The sequence below is a fragment of the Triturus cristatus genome, chromosome 5_1 (assembly GCF_964204655.1).
Source record: "Triturus cristatus chromosome 5_1, aTriCri1.1, whole genome shotgun sequence".
NCBI lineage: Eukaryota > Metazoa > Chordata > Amphibia > Caudata > Salamandridae > Triturus > Triturus cristatus.
Genome location: NC_140587.1, coordinates 785,708,297 through 785,729,012, shown reverse-complemented (window position 1 = coordinate 785,729,012; position 20,716 = coordinate 785,708,297). Strand labels below are relative to the sequence as shown.

The following is a 20,716-nucleotide window of genomic DNA, read 5'->3' as shown; positions in this document are numbered from 1 at the left end:
TCATCCGTGATGTCATTTGAGATGTCATCAGTGATGTCATGAGTGATGTCACTGACCATGTCATGAGTGATGTAATATGTGACGTCATCAGCAGTGCATTGCGGGCGCGCGAGTTGTAGTTAGCTGAACTAACTATAACAGGGGAATTTCTATGATTTTGTACGAGTGCAATGTCCAGCTAACTATAACGCCCCTGAAACCTATGGTTTTTTCAGTGAATATATATATATATATATATATATGTATATATATATATATATATATATATATATATATATATATATATATATTTGTTTTATTTATTTAAATGTGTACTTACCTCCGTTCATCCATATTCCGGTGTTTATATTTCCCCACCCTGCCCCTCCCCCGCCCCGTCTCACCGCCCCACTGAACTCCCTCCACGGACCGCTACTGCTGTAAATATCTGTCGATTGGTCATTTTTCCTGCTTGGGTGTATGTTCAGATGGTCACAAAATATGTGTAGGAATATATTGTAAGGAACAGATATATATATTGTGCATATAGGTGCATGTGGGCTACTCACCTCCCCGTGTATATGTGATTACACACATGCGCGCAGGTGTATTTATATATAATATATATTTGTACAACATGAACTAAATATGCATATATAATGGCATGCATTTATAGCATAACATTAGCATTTATAGCATAGCGTGTTTACAAAACGCATGTTTATCTGTGGATTTCTTGGTGCTAATAGAAGATGAGCATATGTTTAGGAGCACCCGTATGTATATCGATGTCTACATGCATGTCTGTACCTCTGGACACTGTTGCACACGTATGTGTATTACTGCATACAGAGTGACGTGTATGTATTTTCTACGAGTACGCACACATACAGTTGTGTGTGTGTTGTGTATGCATGTTCGTAGTTATGTATAGTCAGGCATATTTGCTTAGACGCACTGAGGAATATGCATTTCATATGTAAAGCAGCTTTTTGAGCTGGGGTCGGAGGGGCTCCGGGAGGGGGCAGGACACGGCCACTCTTACTCGCAGAGTGGAGAAGGGTTCACCCGAAAGCCTTGGTTTTTGCCAGGTTTCATGGGACATGAATGTAGCTGTGCTGTTTGCCACTTCCGGCAAGCGATGGACACACAGATGCGTTGTGCGGCTCTTGTATGTGTAGACATGGGGGCACCTGCGGGGTTTCAATGTGCTGTTCACCACCCCAGACCTTGGCCCAGGGCAGCGTGTGCTCACCAACACATGTGTCCCTCCACGTGTTACTCCTGATTTTAGCATGCTCTCTTCTCCCCCTGCAGCCACCCGCTCTTCCCCCTTCTCGCACTGGTCTTTGAGGAGTGCGAGCTCGCCACCTGAACCCCCCGGGAGCCCGACATGACCGGGGGAGATGTCTGCTCCTCCGACTCTTTCAACGAGGACATCGCCGTCTTCACCAAACAGGTCTCCGCCTTTTATCTGCCTGTGCCCCTTCACCCACCCGAAATACCATCTTACTGGCCCGGTCTGGCAGGGCACTCTGGCTCGCTGAAAACCGCTACACGTGGTCACTTCACGCATGTTGTGTTCAGTCCTCGTGCACGTGGCTGTAGCGTCTGGCAGGCTGCTTCAGTGCTCTTGTGTGTATGGCATGGAGTCACGGCAGTGCACCTTACCTGTACAATGTGCACTCAGAGAAATTTATGGCTGTTGTAATGTACGTATATTTGCAGGCAGTACGTGTGTATACATCTCTATGAATCAACACATATGTGTATACATCAACTCACTTTCTATAAATATGTTATATATTAATTTATATAAATATACATATCTGTGCATGTATATCAGTAAATAGATATTCACTCACAACAGACGCCGGTCATATTTTAACAATTACATAATATTCTACAAACCTATATGTGTATTGTAGTTCGATATTACTGTTTAAAAAATCTTTGTATATTGCGTTATGAAAAAAGCAGCATATTTCTATTCGCCTGTGAGTGTGTGGGGTGTATTAAAAGAAAAAAGGCATCAATCAATCAATCAGAAACATTTGTAAAGTGCATTACTTACACGTGAGGGTCTCAAGGCGCTGAGGGGGGGGGGGGGTGCTGCTACTGCTCGAATAGCCAGGTCTTGAGGAGTCTTCTGAAGGTTAGCAGGTTCTGGGTCTGCCGTAGGAGGATGGGGAGGGTGTTCCAGGTCTTGGTGGCGAGGTAGGAGAACGATCTGCCGCCAGAGGTTGCTCTTCGGATGCGGGGAACTGTGGCATGGGTGTGGTCGGCGGAGCGGAGCTGGCGGTGGGGGTGTAGAAGCCAGGGGCGGCTGGTGTTAATGGGCGTAGAGGGCGTTGCCCTACCACCCTGAGAGAGAAGCAAGCAAGATGAGCAAAAACACCCAGCAGCTTGAAACAAATGATCGTCAATAAACACGTTGAATTGTTGACATTACCTGCTGCGCATGTGCCATGCAAGGGCGAGGTATTGCTCAACCTGCAGGCACAAGCTGCAGCAGTGACATCATTTTAGAGGGAGTGGTGAAATACAATTGCCATCTACAAGGATGCCTTTGGGGCGCACATGCAATGGCCCAGGAAGGAGTTAAAAAACACTGTATTCATTTCAATGGGAGGGGGTGGGCCAGGCTGCGGCCGAAGGAAACAAAGAGGTAGTGGATAGGTCATCCCGAGAGGAGGCGGGTGTAGGAGGGGTGCCTCTCCTGAATAACTTGCTGTATCACATGTTTAAAACTGCATGGTTTCCCTTTTGAAAACGTTAAGAAGCAGCCTGAGCCCCAACCTTTCACTTCGGGAGGGGCCCCGGCCTCATCTCGTTTGATTTTCGTGTACAACAGAGGCCCGAAAGAAGGAACCGAGTCATGGAGGAAGCGTGGAGAGAGAGAGACGAGAAGGCCATACCTGACTGACTCGAAAGGCGGGGCCGGGATCGGCCCCGCTGCAAATATGGCGGGGCACCGACCCCCTTCCCCCCTCGCCCTTGTGTGTCCGTTGGGCGGCGTGGACCACCGCGTCATCATGACGCAGTGGGCGCGCCGTGTGCAGGATTGGCTCACAACGGTGACCCATGACCCGGAAGCGGTTAAGGCGCTTCCGGGTCATGGGGGAGTGGGGGGGGGGGGCTGGGGGTCAGACCAGTTAGAACTGGTCTGCCCCCATGTATTAGGTTAAAAGGCTGGGGAGCGCGGGACTCGGCCTCTTTGTCCTGCGCTCTCCCAGCATCTGGTCGCAGCCCTTTAGGAGGCTGCTTAACGTCTTTTGTTGTTTGTTTTACCTCAGTTTCCCCGTGACGACTCGTACATATAGAAGAGACGCGTGCAGCGCCGGTGTTGTTGTCGGGAGATCTGCCTGGCAGCGTGGTCCTGGGTCACGGCATTCCGCCGCTATGAGTGCATCCTGGGCAGAGGAACAGCGCGTTTCAGCGCGAGGACGGCGCTTGCTTTAGACACGCTGGTATCGTGCTCGAGGAGGCTCGCGAGGGGTTCCAGGGCGCGCGCACGCGCCGATACGGTATTCGTTGGGGGGGGCCGGGGGGCTGAGCGCTGGGGTGCTGAGCTCGTGTTATACGATATTGAGCTAATGGTGTAGGGAATTGTGGGGAGGAGCAGCTGTGTGTGGCATACGGTGACCGGGAGGGAGTGACATTGAAACCCCTTTGTTTGTTATGTGCATTTTAGCGATTGTGGCCTGATAGTTTGGGTCCTGGGCTTCTATGTTCAGGTGATAGGTGTATTCCCATTGGTGGTTGCTCCCAAAAATGCCTGCGCTTGTGTGGGACAGTCAAGGCATTTTTCCTATATAGTATCTGGGGGAACACAAGTGGCTGCATTGTATTACATTATTAATTTGGAGTACTTTTAGGTGAATCAGGGTTAATGTTTTCACTATAATTTGTTGTTTGGGGCACATTTCCTCGAAAATACAGTGAACCAATTTTATGTGTATGTTTTAAGGGGGGCAGGTATTGTTTCTACAATATTGTGATTACTATATTGCGCTAAGACTGTGTCGCTTGTGTATTTCCAGGTAAAAGAGTTGAATTGCGGGTGGGCAAGGGGTATTGAAGGAGAGGCGCGTGGGGCATAGCGTAGCATGTCAGGGAAGCGGGGAACCAAGCGTTCGTGCATGGAGCATATGCTTGAGGCAATGATGCGTAGGATGGCGACTATGGATAGGAGGTGGGGCAAGGTGGAGCAAATGGGCCATAGCCTGGCTGAGCTCAGGCAGAAGGTGGAGGATCAGGGTGGGCCGTCCGGGAGGCCTAAGCGCACAATAGTACCCCCAAAACCGAGGGGGTAATTGGAGGCTCTCCCTAAGAGGGTTAGACATAAGAAGGGTAAGATTCAGGATCCCAAAATAGTGGAACCTCTAGAGACCCCGGGGGGGGGCTGTCCGTCCGGGCTCCCAGCAGTGCCAGAGACTCCGGATTTAGTGCCCAACGTCCCGGGGTCAGCAGTGCCAGTACCTGCACCAGTTCCGGTGGCCCCTGTGATTGAACCGGTTGTTCCAAGTATCATCCCGGTTGTGCCCCCAACAAGCCTCAATGTTCCTGTATCGAACCCTGTGGCCCCGGTACCATCACCAGCAGGGGGAGGGCAGGTCCCGTTGGAGTTAGCCACTCAAATAGCGGCAGTGCTTCCATGGTTAGGAAAGGGGGGGGTGTTGCCTTTGGCGGCGGGCACCGATCCCTTGGCAGAGGCACAAAGAATGGTGGCAAAGATCATGGCGGCCCCGGGCGTGGAACAGAGCCTGGGCGCGGTGAAGGCCCAGCAAGCACAGCCAGGGCCGCAGGAAAGCGACAGTGGAAAAGCCGGGACGGCAGAGCCAGCGGGTAAGGGATTGTTGGGCGCCGGGGTATTACCTTCCAGGAAGGAATATTTAGCGCGCCATGTTGCAAAAGACGTGAAAGAATTGATTTGGGCTGGGGCGTATGTAAATATGTTTTCCTTGTTGGTGGACAATAGGGAAATGGGGTATGCTAAGAGACAGAAGGATTGGATGCTTCCCAGTGAGTGGCGGGCGGAAATGTCTAGATTCAGGGTAGAAGAGACTTTGACAAATTGGATAAGGGCATTTTCTGTTTATATGGCCATAGTGGCTGAACGTACACCTAATATGCAGGCGGAAATGGCATGTTATCAGAGCAGGGTGGCAATGACGCATGATAAATACGGTGGTGTGGGTTGGAAGGAATACAATATGAATTTCAGGAAGGCGAAAGAGTTTGACCTTTCACTCACATGGGACAGGGTGGATTCTATTTCCTGGTTTGATCAGTTTGGCCCAGGGCAGATGGGCAGTACAACTCAGAATTGGGGCAAGGCACACATCTCACCGCCGCATCAGCCCTTTCGGTCAGGGCACCCCGGGGCGGCGGCGTCGGTCACTGAGAAAGGGGGAAAGCGAAAGGGAGTGTGCTGGGACTTCAATAGGAAGTCCTGTACTAGAGCCCAAGGCACCTGTAAATTCAGGCATGCATGTGCCATATGTAACCACCCCTCTCACCCAGAGTCAAAGTGCCTTAAGAAAGGGAACAACTTTTCAGGGGCATGGGGGGGAAAAAACAGGATTGAGGAGGAAATTCAAAAGGTAACGCACTCGCCCATTGATGTCTTGGCCATGAATCCTTGGTTAAATCGGTATCCAGATCATGCAACAGCTAGGATGCTGCAGGAGGGTTTTTTGTATGGTTTTAGGATACCGGTGGGGGATTACAAAGGGGCATCGGAGTGCAAAAATCAATTGTCTGTCAGATCAAACACAAAGGTTGTAGTGCAAAAGATTAAGAAGGAATTGGGCCTAGGGAGAATAGTGGGTCCATTTGATGTCCCCCCGGTGCCTAATTTTGTCTGTTCTCCCCTAGGGGTGGTACCAAAAAAGGAAGAGGGGGAGTTTAGATTGATTCATAATCTATCAGCGCCCAGAGGCAAGTCATTGAACGATGCCATCAATGAAGAACTTTGCAGTGTAAAATATGCGTCCTTTGATCAGGCTGTAGAGATGTTGAGGGTTTTGGGCCCGGGGGCTTGGATGGCAAAATCTGATATTGAATCTGCATTTCGAATGTTGCCAGTACATCCTTTAGATCATCATTTGCTGGGTTTTTCATTTCAAGGACAGTTTTACATGGATAGGTGCATGCCTATGGGTTGCTCAGTTTCCTGTGCTTATTTTGAGAAATTTAGTTCATTTTTGGAATGGGTTTTCAGACAAGTGACAGGACATCATTTTGTGATGCATTATCTCGATGATTTTCTCTTTCTGGGACCGGCGGGCTCTCAGGAATGTTTTGTGGCCTTGGAGGAATTTTGTGGACTCATGCACACATTTGGGGTTCCCCTGGCGCAGGGGAAGACAGTGGGGCCAACAACCATAATTGAGTTCCTAGGCATTGAAATTGATTCAGTACAGGGCTGTTTTAGGTTACCTGAACAAAAGATAATGAAATTCCGTGCTGCTTTGCAGCAGTGTTTGTTAAAGGACAAAGTGACCTTACATCAATTGCAGCAGGTGGTAGGCCAGTTGAATTTTGCACTACGGGTGATACCTATCGCTCGACCATTCTCTCGTTCCATTTCTCAGGCTATGGCAGGCTTACACGAAAAACACCATCACACGCGACTGTCATCTGAGGTTCGCCAGGACATGCGGATTTGGATAGCATTCCTGGAGGGTTTCAATGGCAGAGTGGTGTGGCCCGGTCCCCCCATTACTTCGGCTGCCTTAGGTTTATGGACTGACGCGGCGGGTAGTGTGGGATTTGGTGCCATACTTGGGAACAAGTGGGTGGCTCAGCCGTGGCCGGGGTGGTGGTGTGAGTGTGGCTTAACAGCTAACATAGGTTTTTTGGAATTATTTCCCATTTGGGTTGCATTAACGGTATGGCCCCAGGATCTCCAGAACCAGTCCGTAATCTTTTGGTCTGATAACATGACAGTGGTAGAATTCATCAATCAACAGGCGGCAAGGTGTAAAATGATTCTTCGCCTGTTGAAAGAGATAGTGCTGTTATGTATGAAACTAAATGTACAGTTTAAGGCAAAGCATGTCCCGGGAGTGCGGAATAATGCTGCTGATGCACTCTCTCGCTTCAAGATGCAGGTTTTCAGGGAACATCTACCATCTGCGGAGGCAACATCAGCACACTTCCCCGAAGTTCTTTGGCAGATTGGTGCCCCCAACTACAGAACCTCGTGGCTGCTAGCCTAGCTCCAGGGACCAGGAAAGCTTATGAAGGGGCGTTTTGGTCTTACTGTACTTTTTTGGGTCAAGACTGGGAGGAGAGATGGGATACGTCAGGCGCATTCCTCTTGTTTTTAGACAGCCTACATAAAGGGGGGCGCACGGTGGCGGCAGCCAGGCGTCATGTAGCGGCAGTTTCCTTCTTTGCGCAGAGTAGAGACAGGAACAATCCCACAAATAGTTTCATCGTGAGGAAGGCTTTGAAGGGGTGGCGACGAATCCAAGGTGGGGTTCCTGATACCAGGCAGCCGATAGGGTTGGAGCGGCTGAGTGCACTGCTGACGGCGCTGGGTGCTATCTGCAGTTCAGTCTATGGGGCATTTAGAGTGGGTGAATTGGTGGCGCGCAACAAGCAGGATAGGCAGGGTGGCCTCTTAATGGAGTACGTAAAGATACAAGGTGACATTTTGCTTTTGACCATCAAAAAATCAAAAACCGATCAGGAAGCTCGGGGTGAAAGGGTGGTACTGCATAGGGCGCGAAGCAATCTGTGTTGCCCGGTAATGCATCTTGAAAATGTCCTCAGTCTAAGGAGCAGCGCGTTGGGTGGAGCATTACTAGTACATGCAGACGGTACACCACTTACCAGGTACCAGTTCAAAATAGTGTTGGATATGGCAATCACCAAGGCGGGCATGGATCCAAGTGTTTTCGGAACGCATTCTTTTAGGATAGGGGCTGCCACTGAGGCGACGGCTAGGGGGTTGCACCCCAGTAAGGTACTGAAGATTGGACGATGGGTTTCCAATAGTTATAAGCGTTATGTGCGGCTACACATGTTGTGATGGCTCATTATAATGGTGTACTGATGCTTCTCTGTCTATCGTTTTCTTCACAGTTTCTCATTCCTATCACGGAGGGGGGGAACTGCCATCATCCCAGCAACAACGTTCTCCACATCGATCAGCAAAGCTACAGGTCACAGGGTCACGTAATGTGTGGATTGTGGGGCATTCATATGTGCGGCGTATGAAATCTGTTTTTCTTGCAGGTGACTATAGGAAACGGGCAGAACAGAAGGGGTTCACAGTATCTTTTCATGGAAAGGGGGGCCTTTGCCTTAGTCAATTTAGGGGCTTTATGACTGATCTGCTGAGGAGACACAGTCCTCCTCCCTCTATCGTTATTCTACACCTGGGGGGCAATGACTTGGTCAGGTTGGGCAGGAGGGTCTTGTTTGAGAGCATAATCTCTGAGATTGGCTGGTTAGCCAAGGCGTGCCAAGGGGGCTACATAGTTTGGTCACACATGGTACCCAGATTTAAATGGAGAGGGGGGGACTCTGTGAGAGCTTTGAACCGCTCGGTAAAGAGGGTCAATAATAAAATAGGGAAACTGTTCCGATCTTCCAAATTACAGTGCATTGCACATGGGTGTGTTAGGGGGGAACCGTGCTTCTTAAAAGACGGGGTCCACTTGACTAGGTCGGGTAATGACTTGATGTTAGAGAATTTCATGGCTTGGCTAGAGGGTCTGAGGGAAGGGGCATGACCTTTCTGAGGGGTGGTTTGGGGGGGGGGGCAGATAGTCGGGCAACTATGCTGGCCTGTGGCGGTAAGGTCATGACTAGTGAGCAGTAAATTTAAGGTCCTTAGGGGGCGGCCTCATTCTCAGATGGGGTCGCCCAGGGGGAGGGACAAGGGGTCTCTCCTATAACTCCAGGGGCGGTACATCCGGTTGGCTGGATGGGTGCGGGGAAGGGGAGGAGTCACGCTTTCTTTTAGGCTGGTTGGCCACCCCGCACTGGCATGGACGTCATTAAATGGCGCAGAGTGCAAGACCCCCCAAATTGGCGTGGAGTTCAGGGAACGTATGGGGGTAACCGGGGGGGGGGGGAAGTACCCTCTCGGTAAGCGGGCCCCCTGCGCATGCGCAACCCTACGGGGGGCGCGGTAAAATTGATAAGGATCTGACACCAGTTAATGACCTTGCCGAAGGCCCAAATAGGATACGCAGAAAGTAATTAATGTATGATTATGATCTTTATGTTAGATTCGGATAGGAAAACTATGTATTAGTGATATGTTAAGGTTAGCCATCTGAAATCTGTGCATATTAATTGTAATCAAATGTCGTGTTATGTTTCTGCGTATAAAATGTAACTAATGTTTATCTCTTAAAAAATTTTGATTTGTTTTCATATTTTAATAAATACGGCCGGGGGTTGTTCGACCCCCGCCTCCAAAAGTCATTACCTCTCATGTTCCTCATTACAAATGTGTTTATGACCAGGGGGGGGAGGGGGAAAATCGGTAGTCCCTGCCCACATGACCTCGTGGCCTGAGCCTCCAAGCCTGATGCGAGGCATCGTACAGTCGCAAGCACTGGTGTCTGGTCAGTACTACAAAAAGTCAAAATTAAATATACAGGTTACTGTTATTTAGATAACTGTTGTTTAGGTGTGTACTGTTTGGCAGGGCCCGGCGACCCGGCCCCAGCAGCGTGCTGTATTGGCATGTGATGTGACTGTGTTTCAAAATACTGTATTTTGGTAATTCTAATTATTCTGATTCTATGGCGCGCTCAGCACTGCCCAAGTTTCAAAAGTTAACGACTGTACCAGCGAACAGTAACCCAGGCCTCACCTCAGGTTGCTACCATTTGCCGCTAAGCTGCATTTGTTGATAACAGTAAACACATTGCACGTTGTCACCGCTTCTGTCAAATAGCAGAACATTTTATTCTTATTAAATATTAAATATTGCTTTTCACCTCCTCAGCTCCATCCCATTTTGCCTGCGCGCGGTGAGGCTTTTCGAATCTCAGCCTTTCTATTCTCTTTTTTCTCTCACTCTTCTCACTCTCTCTTTTTCGCTACGTATTTTGTTTCTTTTTCTGCCTTCTCTTCCTCTCTCTTCAGTCTGTCTGTCTTCTCTCCCTCTAACCCACTCTGAGCTCTCCATACTTTTTGCCTCTCTTGCTCCTGTGTTTGTCTAGTCTATTCGCCTGTTGATCTTGTAAAAAGTCGCAATCCAACACAGAACTCATTTCGGATTTCGAACCTTTACAAATATTCCCTTTTTGTGTGTGTTCTCGAGAGGGACGTTCCCTCACTCGTGGCTTTTATTACAAGGGATATTTGTAAAGGTTTGTGTTCGGTGGTCACATACACGGGCTTTGCAGACATAATGTGATGTGACGCAGAAACACAGTTTGTATTTGAAGGGCCATTTATCCCTCTGAGATGGGGTGGATAGCACATAGCATTACAAATGTTCATTGTTGCCAGCTTTCTGTGCACTGACTTTGGTAGACTTGTTATCATTAAGGTCAGTGTTGGCCCTCCCACCCCTGGTTCGGTCTCAGTTAATGGAAAATTGTCCAGGGCGTGTTTTGTAAAGCAAGGGTGAAATCCTGCTCCATCATGAAAGGACTTAGCAAAAGATGGGGTGATGGGGCACAGGAGAGGGTGGAGGATGGGGTGTGTTCACTAAGGAGGAACACAACCCATGCACATTCTATCGGACTGCAGCATTTGTATAGCGCTTACTATGCACGTGTGAGTGCTGACATGCTTTCCTAGAGCGCTTACTATGCACGTGTGAGGTGCTGAGAAGCTTTTGTTTTTCAATCATGCACTCCTTGAGTCCAATGGGCCTCCATTTTTCGATTTTCTCCTAAACTGCACTATGATTTCTTTGTTGATGTTAGTGCTCTGAGCCCCTTCTGCTCGCACATGTATTAAGTGCAAATTTTCCAATGGACTCAGGCTGTGACTGACTGTCATCCCTGCGCATCAAGGACTTCCTCCTCCAGCAGTTTACAGCTTGCCCTGAGATATGTGTGCTGTGTGTGTTTATGGCCTGACATATGGCTTGCAACCTATTTGTCGATGGGATGACACCATTGCCAAGGCTGTACTCTGCTCCAGCGTAAACTTTGAGAAAGAAAATCCCGAAGGCCCCTCTTCCCTTTGATGCACTGTGCTCTTGTGAACAGGTCAGTTCTCTGGTTATACTGAATAAGCAGCTATCACCGACATTAGCATATGAAATATTTTTATTGATGACATAACTACAGTATCACAATTGCTTTATTATCCTTCTTGTGCTCACAAATGTGCTTGAAAATGCACCATTTGCCCATTCGTTTTTCCAAATATTCCCAGGGGGATAACTCCTCCCCCCCCAACGCTCCTTATGACAGTCAGGCTCAGTCGCTACCCTTGCTCGCCACAGGGCACTCATAACAAACCTTTATGCCCTGCAACTTTCAAATGTCACCAGCCGCCCCTGGTAGAAGCTGAGTCGTCTGTTGAGGTATGCTGGTCCGGTGTTGTGGAGTGCCTTATGTGCGTGGGTGAGGAGCTTGAAGGTGATACTCTTGTTGACGGGGAGCCAGTGCAGGTCTCTCAGGTGGGGTGTGATGTGGCTGCAGCGAGGGATGTCAAGGATCAGGCGAGCAGAGGCGTTTTGAATGAGCTGGAGTCGTTTCAGGAGTTTGGCCGAGGCTCCTGCGTAGAGGGCGTTTCCATAGTCCAACCTGCTGGTGACGAGGGCCTAGGTAACCGTTCTTCTTGTTTTGGTGGGGATCCACCTGTAGATCTTGCGGAGCATGCGGAGGGTGTTGAAGCAGGAGGACGAGACGGCGTTGACCTGCTTTGTCATGGAGAGAGTTGAGTCGAGGATGAATCCTAGGTTGCGTGCGTGGTCGGTGGGGGACGGTGCGGAAGGTGGCCGTGGGGTTGGAGGTCTCGGTGGTTGTCGGGCGGTCGTGGCGTTTAAGCTGTCGTGGATGTCAGCGATCTTGCGATGGAAGAAGGTGGCTAGGGAGTCGCACAGGTCTTGAGAAAGTGGGATGTCGTTGGTGTTGGAGCTGGGGTTGGAGAGTTCCTTCACAATGTTGAAGAGCTCTTTGCTGTTGTGTGCGTTGTTGTCTAGGTGGTCTTTGAAGGAGGCCCTTTTGGTGTATCTGATGAGGTGGTGGTGTCTGCGGGTGGCGTTCTTGTGGGCTACGTAGCTGTCCGGTGTCTGTTCACGGTGCCATTTCTTCTCTAGCTTTCGACAGGTTTGCTTGGAGGGCTGGATGTCTTCAGTGAACTAGCTGGCTTTCTTGCTGGTGTGTCTGTTAGAGAGTTTGTTGAACGGGTCGAGGGTGTTGGCGCAGTCGTCGATCCATTGTCTGAGGTTCCGGGCGGCGGTGTCGGGGTCAGTGGGGTTGGTGGGTGGGCCCCGGGCGAGGGTGGTGGTTAGCTGGTCTTCGGTGACTTTGCTCCAGCAGCGGGGACCTGTTGGGTGCGGTGGTGCGTGGTAGGTTTCCGGAAGGTGAAGTGGATGCAGCGATGGTTGGTCCAGTGGAGTTCGGTGGTGTGGTTGAAGGAGATGTGGGAGCTGGCGGAGAAGATGGGGTCAAGCGTGTGACTGGCGGAGTGGGTGGGCATTGTGACGAGTTGTCTGAGTCCGAGGTTGGCGAGGTTGTCGATCAGGGTGGTGGAGTTGTGGTCATTGTTGTTCTCGAGGGGGAAGTTCAAGTCCCCGAGAAGGATGTAGTCCGTGGATGCAAGGGTGTGCGTGCTGACGAAGTCGGGGATGGAGTTTCTGAACTGTTGTCTGGGTCCGGGGGGTCTGTAGATGAGGGTTCCTCTGAGGGTGGTGTTGGGATCGGCATAGATCTGGAAGTGCAGGTGTTCGGCAGTGCTGAGGGTGTCGTCGGTGTTGGTTGAGATTCTGAGAGTGTTCCTGTGGACAATGGCGATTCCTCCTCCTACTCTGTTGGTGCGGTCCCTGTGGGTGATCTTGTAGCCGTCCGGGATGGCTAAGGTGATGTCAGGTGCCGAGGAGGGGTTCAGCTAGGTCTCCGTCAGGAAGGCGACGTCTGAGGAGGTTGAGTCGAGTAGGTCCCAGAGTTTAACGGCTTGTTTGCGGGCGGAATGGGTGTTGAGAAGGATGCATCTGAGGTGATTGGGTTCTTTTCCGGTGGGTGGATTTGAGGATTGGATGGTGGTGAAGCTGCAGTTCCGGCAGGTGAAGGGTCCTTGCATGCGTTTCGGGGCGGCCAGGAAGCAGGTGTGTGATCGTCCAGTGTTGAGTGCATGGAGGGTGCTGGCATCGTAGCGGCGTCAGGTGTCGTAGTGTACGTGGGGGCCAGGGGTACTGGCGCTGAGCGCGGTCCAGGCGCGGATGGGCTTGCCTTAGGCGCGCCTTCGCCGCGCGCCTGCCATATAAGGGGAGGTGGGAGGGAGGAGCAGCTGGGAGGTGGGAGCGGGGTGGCGAAAGGACGCGCAGGGATGCAGGGGATGCAGCAGCGGGAAAACGGGGCAGGAACGGCGAAGGAGACAGAAGGAAAAAGGGCACAGGGCACAGAAATAACACAGGGAACAAGGAGGAAAGAAACAATAACAAATAAGGCAGGAGCAATACAAATACAGTAAAACAGACCTGCAGCCTACCACTGGCCACCAGGCGAAAGGACGTGCTGGGGGGGCAGGGCCACAGGGGACGCAGCGGCGGGAAAACGGGGCAGGAACGGCGAAGGAAACAGAAGGAAAAAGGGCACAGGGCACAGAAATAGCAAAGGGAACAAGGAGGAAAGAAACAATAACAAATAAGGCAGGAGCATTACAAATACAGTAAAACAGACCTGCAGCCTACCACTGGCCACCAGGGTTGAGGCGCAGGTGGGAGCCTGCGGGTGGAGGAGGGCCTCAAACTCTCCTCAGCAGGGGCAGCTGGGGCTTAAGGGCAGCATGCACTGGTGGTGCTGTGCGGCGTGGGGAGCGACCTGCCTATGAAAGGGTCAAGGGTCGCTCTCCTCGCAGTGGCCGACAAATAAGGGGAGGTGGGAGGGAGGAGCAGCTGGGAGGCAGGAGCGGGGTGGCGAAAGGACGCGCTGGGAGGGCAGGGCCGCAGGGAACGCAGCGGCGGGAAAACAGGGCAGGAACGGCGAAGGAAACAGAAGGAAAAAGGGCACAGGGCACAGAAATAGCACAGGGAACAGGGAGGAAAGAAACAATAACAAATAAGGCAGGAGCAATACAAATACAGTAAAACAGACCTGCAGCCTACCACTGGCCACCAGGGATGAGGCGCAGATGGTAGCCTGCGGGTGGAGGAGGACCTCGAACTCTCCTCAGCAGCCGCAGCTGGGGCTTAAGGGGCGCATGCACTGGTGGTGCTGTGCGGCGTGGGGAGCGACCTGCCTATGAAGGGGAAAGGGTTGCATCAATCTGTTCACAAATAAACTGGGTAATGATTTTGATTTATATATATTATCTAGCTATCTATAATATATGTATATATGTGTATGCGTGTGTGTGTGTGTGTGTGTGTGTGTATATATATATATATAAGCAGCCATCTTTTGAGTCCGAATGTTGGGATTTTATCACACAAAGCATTGTCAATGTTTTGGAAAAACAGACCTACCTGAGCACTAGTCTTTTGAAATGTTTCTTCTATGTTCATACACCACGTGGTGTCGACACTCCATTCACTGAAATGCATTTAAAAATGGTGACGTATGTGTTCCAATTTGACTTGTGAGCAAGGGCTCCAGAAGCCCGAAACGCGTCAGGTTCGAGGTTCAGGCAATAAACTTCATTTGACCTCATTTCGCTGGGTTTGCGTCTCTGTTCGCCATTTGGGTGGAGGTGCAGAGAATCATTGTCTTTTTACATTAAGTTACGGAAGCCGGTTTTCTTCCGCAAGTGAACCCACTCCCTTTAAAGTTGGCTGCCGTGGTGAAACCGAAGAAGTGCTTAGTTCGAGAAAGGAGCTTGAAACGGCAGCCCCCGGTACAACCAAGGAAGTCATCTCACCAGCCGGAAGGAGGATTGACCTAACAGTCAAGCAAACAGCGGGACTAACGGTCGGAAGACGATCCAAGGCGGTGAGTGGTGATTGTTTCGGTGAAAGGGTACCGGCGGGGAGGAGAAGGAGGCGTATCAGTGGTTACGATATTGGTAACACACAGAGACTGAGATTGTCATCAATCAATAGAACCTCGACATGTCAGCGGAGACTGTACGTGAGAGAGAAGCGGCGGCAGAAGAGCTGTTTAGCAGTGCACCTAAGACGAACACCACTATCGGTACGTCTGCTGATAGCAATACAGCAAAAGAAGGGGACATGAAGGCCCTTTTAAAACGATTGGAAAAATGTATGAAAGCGGAAATTACGAAGTGGTGGGAACAGAAATCCCTGTCAAAATACATTGAAGCAGGAAGAGTCCCGAGGGGTCTAAGAATTCTTTTGGCACCTAGTTACGAGTGCCCTAATCCGAATATGCTAAGGGAATGGGGTGAAAGTAACTTACAGGCATCAGCTAATTTGGTAAAAATATTGGTAAAATATGCGGACATTGACAGAGAAGCACTTATGCGGGAGATCGAGCAGATTAATGAGAGCCTAAGCAAAATGGAACCTAATGATTTTATTTTCAAAACAAGGGCAGAAATAAAAGAGCGACTACAAAAACAGGAAGAAAAAATAAAGGCGCGCAAAGCTTTCAAATTCGCCAGAGATAAAGCGGATTATGAACATGGTCGCATATACACATTCGCCCGAAAATATGAAACAGCAAAGCGTAACAAGACCAGTAACAAAGGAAATAAGTTGCAAGAACAAAGCTCCAGCACCAATTCCAACTTCGAAACCAATGAACAAACAACAATATCGGATAAAGATTCACTAACAAGTGAGAATTTATCCGAAAGGGGAAGTAATATGGAAGATGACGCGCAAAATAGAGTGCTGGATCTAGGAGAGGAGGTGGATTTTTTAGCATTAGACCGACGTCAAACGCTAAGACCGAGACAACAAATGAGGAGAGAAGAAGAAAAAGAAACAACATACGAAGGAGGGAAAGGCGGAAAAACTACAAAAAACACAAAAAAGCCAAAAAAAACCTACTGGCGCCAAAAATAAATGAGGATGATAACACCATCATCAATCTGTCCACCATAACTCTCACGCAAGCAGAAAAGTAACTACTAGCGCTAGGACTCTCATTTTGCCCGATTAGTGATTTTAATTACACTCGCACGAGGATTGACATATTTTGCTTTATACGGAAGCTTAAACTGAAAAAGTTTTTTGCCATTAAGGAAGGTTTGAAAGACACACAAACAGATGGTAATGTCAATAGAGGAGACACGGAACTACAAGCTAAAGATGTTCCAGCTCTCCTAACTCTACACCATCTATTTGATAATAGGTCCAACGAAACACAGGAAGACATTGATATCTCTAATACGCAAGACCGATTAGCCGCCGCTGCAATCCAACAAAGCGGAGCAGGTATAAGCCCTTTCAAACCTAAATCACGATTTATCCCTATGATGCCTAAAGATGCCATCAATATTTTCCATGAGGTGGTTATTGAGGACATTAAGAAACTACACTATCAAACCAAACATAAAAAACGTCATAGGAGTAATCAGGAGTCAAAATACTTCCAACTAATGAAAAAACTTGAGACCAACCATGAAATCTTGGTTAGGAAATCAGATAAAGGGGGAAATGTTGTAATCTGGCCCCAAAAGGATTATAAAATGGAAGCACGAAGACATCTTGATGACAAATCATGTTATGAAAAAGTAGATCATAAAACATACAATGTAGCCAAGAACGGTTTGAAAAGTAAGCTGCTACAATGGAAAAGAGATGGGTGCATTTCTTCTGAAGAATTTAATTTCTTATATGTGGAGCACCCAATCTTACCAAGGCTATATTTTATTCCTAAAGTCCACAAACTAACCACCCCAGTGCCAGAAAGACCAATAATAGCAGCTATTGGGAGCATGGGTGAACATATCACACAGTATGTGGACTTCTTTTTACAGGATTTGGTGAAGGAACTCCTGACATATATTAAAGACACCGGAGATTTATTAAACAAATTAACCAATGTACAATGGGCAGATGATTTGCTGCTCATTTCGTTAAACATTGAATCTCTGTACACTAGTATCGAACACAAAACAGGTCTAAATGCTTTGGCTCATTTTCTAGGAACTAGACCGTTAGAATTGTATAATCATAACAAGATGTTATTAGATCTAGTAACGTGGTGCCTGTTTAACAACTTTTTTATGTTTGGAAATGAAGTATTTGTACAAAAGAGAGGCGTAGCGATGGGGGCCTGTTTTTCCCCCAGCTATGCATGTTTACATGTTGGCTGGTGGGAGGAGCAGGTCCTCAAACGCACATTTCAGGAGGAATACCGCACCCATGTAGTTCAATGGTGGCGGTATATTGATGATGTTCTGATTATTTGGAGAGGGGATGAGCAAAGTGCTAGGAATTTTATTGACAAGATCAACATCAACACCTACAATCTCAAATTTACTTCTTACTTGAGTACTCAACAAGTGGACTTTTTAGATGTTAAAATCTATGTCAAAAACAACCAGCTGGCTACTTCCCTACATAGGAAAGCTACAGCAGGGAATACTACCTTACACACCAGTAGTGCACATCCCCACCACACCATTAAGAGTATACCCTTAGGTGAGCTAACACGCCTAAAACGTATCTGCAGCACAGCAGGGGACTATGAAGTCTGCAAACAAGAGGCGTTAATAAGATTCAGAACCAGGGGATACAAAGAAGCAATACTTAATGAGGCGATTTCAAAAGTGGATTCCAAATTAGGGCAACACTCCTACCCATTAACAACCGTATGGCAGTTAATGAAAACACGAACAACACTCCCAGACTCATCACTGCGTACAACAGACAGGAAAGACAAATTAGATCTATTGTCAAGCGCAATTGGCCCATTATTATGACAAACGGGGTTTTGGCTCCCATTCTACCATCACAACCCACGATTACACATAGGAAGAGACCTTCCATGAAAACTCAGATTGTTAAACCTTTTCCTGAACTAGCTGCTGCTAAACAATGGTTACAACCGAAGCAGGGGTTCATTAAATGTTTCTCGTGCAGAGCATGCAAGTTCGGAGTAAATACTGTTGCATATTCTACCCCTTTTAGTCCAAACATGGTTAAAATTCAGGGTAGTTTTAACTGCAAAACAGAGTTTGCTGTATATGTTCTGACATGCACCTGTGGCCTCAGATATGTGGGTAGTACCAAGCTGCAGGTGCACGTCAGAATTTTACAGCACTTACGCGCCATAGTCAACAATGATTCTTCTTATCCCGTGGCTAGGCATTTTAAGACTGTTCATAACAATGATCTGAGTTGTTTAAAATATTTTGTCGTGGCAGCTGTTCCCAAACCCCGTCGTGGGGGGAACAGAGAAAAAAGTCTGAGACAACTAGAATCCAGAATGATTTTAGAACTAGATAGCAAAACCCCCAACGGCCTAAACAACACAGATGAAATGTACCATTTTCTGTAAATTATATCATATATATCTGTTTGACGGATCCATTTACTTTCCTTCCCTGAGTAAGTTTCGTATTTTGTCTTTTTTTAGAGGTGACTGCGGTTCTTTTAGAAACGTCTGATGGTTTTGTTAGGTTTTAAGCCCTGATTTTACCTTTGTCAGATTAGGGTTTTTAACCTTCCTTTACCTAGATGTTTTTAACCGCCTACTTATTTATACATTTTATTGCACTAGCACTTTATGGGGATCCACTTAAGGATCAGGTATTTGGCACTTATTCTCACACAACATACTTGCACAACAATACCATTGCAGTCTGCACTTTAATTTGCGTATTATGCACACTTAGCAATTGCACTTTGTAACAGTACTGTTCATGCTTCTTTGCACCTTTTCATGTACCTACTTTCGGCAAGAGAAAGATAAATTTTAGCCCACATTAAGGTTTTCCGTCATACATTTCTGGTGTAGTCATTACAATTATATTTGCATATTTTGTATTGATACTACTTACTTGGAGATTTTTTCTATGTCCTTCATCACAACCATCACATGACCTTTGAGTGCTATGTATATAAGGTTGTTAACAATGGCGTTTACTTTATGTGATCAAGGCCACCTTGTGGCCGAAACGCGTAATGACGTGCGGTGTTGGTGCTGGTTCTAATTAAATTCCTCTGAAGCACGACTGGTGTCCGTGTGCTTTCTTCGTCGCCTGCCTGGAAGTGGGAGAATGCGCCTGGTGTTTGCATATATATATATATATATTCCCCGTGCTTCTTCCGCAGTTCGAGCGTCAGGCGACAGAGAAGGGCCACTTTGTGACCCGTGCAATAAATTGTATATTTAGGGCTAGGTAATGACCTAACAGGATATATTTTAATCCTTAAACCCTGCTGTCTCGCCCCTCCCCAGTTCAGACACAAACTGTCCCTAGACATTTTTTTTCTTTGTTTAATGCATTGTTTTCTACTTCTGACTTCATGTTTGCCCTTTTTGTAGGTCCGCGCAGAAAAGCCACTGTTTTCTTCAAACCCAGAACTGGACAATTTGGTAAGAATAATAAAATATGTTCCTATTTTCGATTGGAACATTTGTAGGGGTGACCCCCTCCTGCGCATCCGCTTGCGCCCCAGAAATCATCGCATATCAAATCGCGAATTGAAGGGTTTTAATTTCGAGTCTTTCCACTTTGGTGCTTCGGGCAGCGCTAGAACAGTTTGAATATGTATTTGGGGGTTCGGTGGAGTCTGTGCACACAAGAGGGTGTATGTACCTCCAACCGCCGACCATGACCTGGGGAGGGAGTCTGCAAGAAAGCAGCGTCCAGTAACACTCCCTTTTTACTAAAGGCTTTATGCTGCAGTCGGAGACCCAACTGAGGATATTTTCCCCGATGGTACCATAGCGATAACACTAGAGGAGGTGGAGGAGGCCATTGCCAATAGTGCTGGTAATAAGGCCCCTGGCCCGGACGGTCTGTCCATCGACCAGATAAAATCGAATACTTGCTTTTGGGCCCCCTTACTCTGCAACCTCTTTAATAACTTGAGTAAGAAGTCCATCCCCTCGACATGGTCTAGTAGTACCATTGTACCTATTTTTAAAAAGGGAAATAGGATGGATCCGGGGTGTTATCGACCAATATCACTGATCGATAACACCCTGAAGGTCCTCGGAAGGGTTTTATTCAATAAAATAAGCTCCTGGGCAGACGAGAACTCCATTATCCATCGTTGTCAGTTGGGTTTTAGGAGTAAACTAGGCACGGTGGAACAATGTCTGAACCTTAATCTCCTTATGGCCAAGTATACACGGGCTAAACAATCCCCTCTATATTTTGGCTTTATGGACTTAAGCTCAGCATTTGACTTTGTAAACCGTTCTCGCTTATGGTCCATTCTTTTAAATTATGGTTTGGATGAAGCCTTAGTCCACTTTTTGGCCAACCTCCATCGCAATTTGAAAGCCCGCGTACGAATAAACAATGAAGGCGAGGTTTCAAATGATATTTTAATTGGCAAGGGGGTGAGACAGGGCTGCGTCTTGGCCCCCCTGCTTTTTATATTATATATTAATGAACTGTCCAATTCCCTATGCAATCTGACCAAGGATGTTCCCATTATTAACAAGAAACCCATCCCGGCGTTACTCTACGCAGATGATGCGGTCCTTATGGGCCG

At 48.0% G+C, this 20,716-nt stretch overlaps 1 long non-coding RNA gene across 1 annotated transcript in view; it reads left to right on the top strand.

Annotated features, from left to right (window-relative positions):
- The first annotated feature begins 15,003 nt into the window (after nucleotides 1-15,003).
- The window catches only part of LOC146831478 (uncharacterized), a 28,875-nt gene continuing 23,162 nt past the window's right edge, over nucleotides 15,004-20,716 (top strand). The window contains exons 1-2 of the long non-coding RNA XR_014961299.1: nucleotides 15,004-15,065; nucleotides 19,536-19,586. This is a non-coding gene — a long non-coding RNA (uncharacterized LOC146831478). The remainder of the gene's footprint in view (nucleotides 15,066-19,535; nucleotides 19,587-20,716) is intronic.